The 7,405-nt window shown below is 42.3% G+C and overlaps 1 pseudogene; it reads left to right on the top strand.

The window, feature by feature from the left end:
- LOC111554834 overlaps positions 1-7,405 on the top strand; it is a 29,210-nt pseudogene that overhangs the window by 18,892 nt on the left and 2,913 nt on the right.

Genomic DNA, 7,405 nt, shown 5'->3' with positions numbered 1-7,405 from the left:
AAGTGATTCTTCTGCCTCAGGCTCCCAAGTAGCTGGGATTACAGGTGCCTGCCACCATACCTGGATATTTTTTGTATTTTCAGTAGAGACAGTGTTTCTCCATGTTGGCCAGGCTGGTCTCAAACTTCTGACCTCCAGTGATCCGCCTGCCTTCAGGTGTGCCACTGCGCTTGGCCAACAGAACTGTTTTGAATGTTGATTGTGATAGTGGTTTATACACTCTATGGACTTGTCAAAACTCATAAAACTGTACAGCAGAGAGAGTAAATATTACTGTGTGTATACTTTAAAATAAAATTTAAAAAATAGCTCAAGCTTTAGCAGCCAGGAAAAATGTTGAAGGGTTAAACTTCAAAGATCATGGAACACAGGTTCCTGCCCTAAGAGGCACTGGTTTTCAGCTCAGACCTCAATCAGAAAATTTCTCTTTCTACCAAAGGAGAAATTAACCCTTTCTTTGGTGGCTGACAAATATATGCAACACAAAAGAGTGGAACTGAGAGCATCTTTTTAGAGACCACTGGAGAGAGAATACAAAGAGTTCATATGAGAGAGAGGAGAAAGCTCCTGGGCCATGAGAAGAGACAGAAGCCTCATTTCCAGGGCACTTGGTAACAGGAGTCTGCATTTGTAGGGTGTACTGAAAGGAGTAAACTTCTTTAAGAACTGTCCTTAAGGTGAATTTTATTTATTTATTTATTTATTTTTGAGATGGAGTCTCGCTCTGTCGCCAGGCTGGAGTGCAGTGGCGAGTTCTCGGCTCACTGCAACCTCTGCTTCCCGGGTTCAAGCAATTCTCCTGCCTCAGGCACCTGAGTAGTTGGGACTACAGGCACGTGCCACAACGCCCAGCTAATTTTTGTATTTTTAGTAGAGATGGGGTTTCACCATGTTGGCCAGGATGGTCTCAATCTCTTGACTTCGTGATCCGCCCGCCTCAGCCTCCCAAAGTGCTGAGATTACAGGTGTGAGTCATTGCACCCAGCAAGGTGAATTTTAAACAACCAAAGACTGATAATTTCTGCTAAAGGTCAAGGATGCAAGAAAGTGACATCCTACTGCATGCAGACCTGAGTGACACAAGAGAGGAAAGGCATAGCAGAGTTTGGACAGTACAAAATGTAATGCGGACCAGAGTAGAGCCTATTCTCAGTCACATCAACCTCACTGAAGGTTTTTTCACTGAGAGGGGAATGAGTGTCTCTGGCAGAACTCCTCCTTGCAACATTGGTCATCTATAGTATTCATTATGCTTGAGTGTAGTGTTCTCATTCCATGGACTAGTTCTGTTATTGTCAACAGTTCTTTTGTTGCTTTCACAAAATTCAATGTTGAAGTAACCCCTTTAGGCATTGTTGCCAAGCAGGCTTGTTAATGAGAAGCAAGTTAAATGTTAGAGGATGATTACCAAAAATAATCGTTTGAGTTTTGAAATACTGTAAATACCATCTCTGAAACTTGTGTGGTCCAAAAACTTAAGCAGTACAAAATGCAGTCTTGTTATTTTGTGGTTAATAAAACTATTCAGGGTACAACGTTACAACAAGGTAGAGTTGTTCATTGATTGCCCTGGATAATTTTAGGAGTTTGACTCTGTTATCCAATCTATCCTGGTCCCTGCTAGAGTTTGATATCATATGGCAGCAGTTTATTGACATAAATATTTCTGGGAACAATTCTGGGTCCTGTGGCTGGCTGAGTCTTCTGGGACAGCAACAATGATTCCAGGAATCTCTGGGTTAGTTGGCTTTCATCTTGATGGCTTAATCCAGAGAAACTGGGCCAAGAATACACTGTGGACTCAGGGACTCACTTCACAGTCTGCACTTCTTGAGATTGGAATTGTACGTGTTTTCCCTCCCTGGCCTAGGCCTCATTTTCATACTCCTCTGCAGAAGATAATAATTTTAGCTGTCCCTTGTTTGAGAATCAGGGTTGGGCAGATAATGGAAGCCAATTGACAACTGCCTTATATTTGAATTAATATAATTGCAGGGTATGTTACCACTGTGAGTTTTGTTTGTTTGTTTTTATAGTAATTGGGATTAATTCATTATCTTTGACAAGTTGAAATCTGTTAGACCAGTCCAAGTTTGAGAAGAAAAAACATGTTGTCATCTTAGAATGTAATGATTCTGAGCCTGCTCGTCCTCAGATCTATTCCTCACTTTTCTCCCGCTCTGCAGGCCTGTTTCTCAGCCCCTTGTACCAGCTGAAATCTAGCTGAGTTTGACTAATGGGAGGCTGTTATAGCCAGCATAATGGTTCCTCAAAGATGTCCATACATTGCCTGGCAAAAGGGACTTTGTAGATGTGATTAAGGTTATGAGATGGGAAGACTATTGTGAATTAGCCGTGTGGACTCACTCTAATCACATGAGCCCTTAAAACAGGAGTTCTCTGGCCGGGAGCAGGAGAGATAAGGCAGAGGGGAAGTCCGGGAAACTGGAAGCATGAGAAAGACTTGATCTGCCATTGCTGGCTCTGAAGATGAAGGGAGGCATGAACCAAGGAATGTGGGCAGCCTCTAGAGGTTGAAAGTCACTCCTATTTGACACCACACAAAGGAAACTGGGACCACAGTCTTACATTATCATGGAGCTGAATTTGCCAACAACCTGAATGGGCTTGGAAGCAGATTTATACCTAGAGCCTTCAGAAAGGGATGCAGCCCTGCCAACATCTTGATTTTGACCTTGTGAGACTCTAAATAGGGGACCCAGAGGAACCACACTGTACTGGGACTTCTGCTGTACATGTGTGACCCCCTGGGGTTGTGGTAATACTGGTTTTTCCTGTTGTCCCTCCAACCCAAGGGTCCTAAGAGCTTCTTGCTGTTGTTCTGCCCATCTGGGGTACCATCCATTCTCAGGTAGTCTTCTCAGGTAGTCTCAGATGCTGAGATCCAGTCTCAGCATGTTTTATCTCCTGTGTTATCAATTCAGTGTAGTGAATTCCCTCTGCTTTAACTATTCTGAGTAGTTTTGATGTCCTCATTTGATCCTGTGTGGCAATTATAGGATAATAGATATCTTGAAGTTTTTGGTGGTGTTGGAAGGGGGATGCAATCATTCATTCATTTAATAAACATTTATTGACAGTCTATACTACATATCAGCAGTGAACAGGGAAGATGATCCTTGACATCAATGAACTTTAGTTTTTAGTCAGGTAGGCAGAACTCTAATCAGGAATTGAAATAAAGCATTAGTATTGTGATAAGGGAAGAACAGATGCCTATGAGAACATAAAGCAGGGAGTTCTTAAACTGATTTATGGTCTAGGGAAGGACTCCATAAAGAGGAAATATTTAATGAGACTTGAAGATTGAGTAGGCTTATCCAGATCTTCCGAAAGTATAATTAATAAGGTGGGAAAGTGGGGTTGATAGAGATTAAAACAATCCTGTTTTCTCCTGCTAGAACTTTAAATTGTTTTATTAAAAACAGTTTTGCTCAGTCCTGACTCAGTTGATAATATCAAGGTATTGGTTTTGAATAAACACTATGAGTCAGCAGGGTTACATTAAACTCACAAGCTTAGTCAGTGTCTGATTCTTGTCTGTGCAGAAGGAATGATCAATAATGCGAAGGAAAGGTTAATACCATTTTCAAATATTCTAAAGTTATGTTGGATTGTCTAACCCAGCAGTCATTCTCAATACCTTTCTTGCCTGCCCACCACATTTCCATTCAGAGCCTTCTTTCCCTAGCCTCTTGTAGCTAGGAGCATCCCTGAAACACAGGTCTTGTCAACCAGACTGAAGCAGGATTTGTTAAGGATTTTCTGTCTTCCTAGTGAAAAGGACAGACAGGGCTTATGCTGCTTTTCCTCTCTTCTTACCTTGAATTGAGATATAATATCTGAAATCACAACAGCCATTTTGGGTCATGAGGCAACAAATGCAAATTTAAAAGCCATTATGATAAAGCATGGTCTGTAGTAGAATAGTATTTCCCAAATCCTGTTTGCTCCTTATATAGAATCTAGCCTTAGAAGCCTTAGACTTGAGCTTTACTGAGGAAGAAACTGCATATGTTAAGCAGGAAAAGCAAAAACAAAAACGAGCCTTTTCCTTTACTATGTAAGTAATATATGTCAGTTTTAGACAAATTACATATAATGCGTGAATTTTTAAAAAACCTAGATAGGACTTCTGGTTTCCCACCTGGCATGTAAGAAGCTCAGAAGTTACCACTCTGGCCTTACAATAAGTAAAAAGCTGAACGAGCTGAAAAATCGAGCGCTCTTCTTAGATCTGTCAGAGAGTGAGATCACAGGGCAAACTGCTGCCTCAAAGACTGGCGAGACAGACAGGCAAAAGCAGAATCACAACTTACTGGAGCAGAAACCTCTGCGGAACCAGTGGCAGGATAACTGAACTGTAATTGATGAATTAATAGAGGCTCAATGTGGGCAGCTCTGAGAGTTAAAAATTCCAGGGAAACCCAGTTGAGTTGGGGATGGGGGCACATTTTTGTGAGTTTTACTTCTGGGAAGTCTACCAGGTTCTCACAATAAATATTGGATAATATTATTGGATAATAAAGAAATAGGAACAATATTTGAAGCAATAATGACTGAGAATTTCCCCCAAATTAATGTCAGATACCAAACCACAGATGCAGGAAGCTCAAAATCAAGCAAGATGAATGCCAAAAACATTGCAACTAAACATATCATATTAGAGCATAAATACTGTGCTTCTGGCAGCGGGAGGGGAAAAAGGAACCATTTTGAAACACACCAGAGCGTTTACTTCTTCCTAACAAGGCCTTCCTCAGGAGAAACTATTTTACCAGAGCCCTACTTGCCGGGGCTTTATCATGGCCTCACCTACCTGGGGGAAGTGAAAGACCCAACTCCAGCCTCCTCTAGCTATCTTGGCTCACCTAAGAGGAAAAACACCTGAAAAGCACGCGTGAAGTTCACAGTGCAGGGGCGCAGGTTCAACAAAAGACTGAGACCAGGCTGGGTGCAGTGGCTCACACTGTAATCCTAGCACTTTGGGAGGCTCAGCAGGCGGATCATCAGACGTCAGGAGTTTGAGACCAGCCTGGCCGACATGGTGAAACCCTGTCTCTACTAAAAATACAAAAATTAGCCAGGCATGGTGGTGCATGCCTACAATCCCAGCCACTCGGGAAGTTGAGGCAGGAGAATTGCTTGAACCAGGGAGGCGGAGGTTGCAGTGAGCTGAGATTGTGCCACTGTACTCCAGTCTGGGCGACAGAGCAAGACTCTGTCTCAAAAAAAGAAAGAAAAAAAGAAAGAAGAAAGAAAGAAAGAAAGAGAGAAAGAGAGAAAGAAAGAAAAGAAAAGAAAGAAGGGAGGGAGGAAGGAAGGAAGGAAGGAGGGAAGAAAGGAAGGAAGGAAACAATAAAAAATGAGACCTAATTGCAGGACTGTAGAACACTTCCTCTCCCCCGACACCTTACCACTACATTACTAAAATCCTATTTACTTTACTTTTTTTTTTTTTTTAACCCAGTACACCATGTTCACCTTTAACAAAAGCTTAAAAGGCATACTAAAAGGCAAAAAACACTGTTTGAAGAGACTGAATGAGCATCAGAACCAGACTCAGATATGGCAGGAATGTTGGAATTATCTGATTAGGAATTTAAAAAACTATAATTGCTCTCTCCTCCTGCCACCCAAGATGCTGAAAAGAAGGCCAAGGGCAAAAAGGTGGCTCTGGCCCGCTCTGTCATGAAGAAGCAGGAGGCCAAGAAAGTGGTGAATCCCCTGTTTGAGAAAAAGCCTAAGAATTTTGGCATTGGACAGGACATCCAGCCTGAAAGGGACCTCACCCGTTTTGTGAAATGGCCCCACTATATGAGGGCAGAAAGCCATTCCCTATAAGTGGCTGAAAGTGCCTCTCGTGATTAACCAGTTCACCCAGGCCCTGGAACACCAAACAGCTACTCAGCTGTTTAAGCTGGCCCAGAGACAAAGCAAGAGAAGCAGCAGAGGCTGTTGGCCTTGGCTGAGAAGAAAGTTCCGGGCAAAGTGGGCATCCTCACTAAGAGACCACCTGTCCTTTGAGCAGGAATTAACATCGTCACCACCTTGGTGGAGAACAAGAAGGCTCAGCCCGTGGTGATTGCATGGGATGTGGAGCGCATCAAGCTGCTTGTCTTGCTGCCTGCCCTGTGTCATAAAATGGAGGTCCCTTACTGCATTATCCAAAGGAAGGCAAGGCTGGGATGTCTAGTCCACAGGAAGACCTGCACCAATGTTGCTTTCACACAGGTTAACTCGGAAAACAAAGGGGCTTTGGCTAAACTGGTGGAAGCTATCAGGACCAATTACAATGACAGATCTGATGAGATCCGCCATCAATGGGGAGGCAAGGCCCTGGGTCCCAAGTCTGTGGCTCACATTGCCCATATGGAAAAGGCAAAGGCTAAAGAACTTGCCATCAAAGTGAGTTAAATGTACACTGTTGAGTTTTCTGTACATAAAAATAATTAAAATAATACAATTTCCCCCAAGAAAACCTATAATCAATAAGCTACGGGTTTTAATGATAAAAGCAGACAACATAAACAGAGAGATGGATATTCTAAAAAAAGAATGCTAGAGATACGAAAAGACTGTCACAGAAATGAAGTATGCCTTTGATGGGCTCATTAGAGATTGGATATGACTAAGGAAAGAATCTCTGAGCTTGAGGATATGGCAATAGAAACTTGTAAAACTGAAAAGCAGAAAGAAAAAGACTGAAAAATCAGAACACAATATTCAAAACTGTGGGACAACTACAAAAAGCATAGCATATACATAATGGGAGTATCAGAAGGATAAGAAAGGAACAGAAGCAATATTTGAAGCAATGAAGACTGAGAATTTCCCCAAATTAATGTCAGACACCAAAGCACAGATCCAGGAAGCTCATAGAACATCAAGCAGGATAAATGCCAAAGAAAAAATTACAACTAGACATATTATATTCAAATTTCAGATGAAGACAAAGAAAAATTTGAAAAGAGCTGGAGAAACAACAATAATCTGCCTTTCGAGGAACAATGATAAGGATTACATATGACCTTTCCACAGTAACCATGCAAACTAGAAGAGAATGGAGTGAAATATTTAAAAGTACTAAGAGGAAAAAAAAAATTCACCAACCGGCTGGGCGTGGTGGCTCATGCCTATAATCCCAGTACTTTGGGAGGCTGAGGCCGGTGGATCACCTGAGGTCAGGAGTGCGAGACCAGCCTCGCCAACATGATGAAACCCTGTCTCTACTAAAAATTAAAAAATTAGCTGGGTATGGTGGCGTATGTCTGTAATCCCAGCTACACGGGAGGCTAAGGCAGGAGAATCGCTTAAACCTGGGAGGCAGAGGTTGCAGTGAGAGATCATGCCACTGCACTCCAGCCTGGCCCACAGAGCACGA

The sequence above is a fragment of the Piliocolobus tephrosceles genome, chromosome 6 (assembly GCF_002776525.5).
Source record: "Piliocolobus tephrosceles isolate RC106 chromosome 6, ASM277652v3, whole genome shotgun sequence".
In the NCBI taxonomy this organism is placed as follows: domain Eukaryota; kingdom Metazoa; phylum Chordata; class Mammalia; order Primates; family Cercopithecidae; genus Piliocolobus; species Piliocolobus tephrosceles.
Note: the sequence above shows the minus strand (reverse complement) of the source record. Positions and strands in the feature narration are given on the sequence as shown.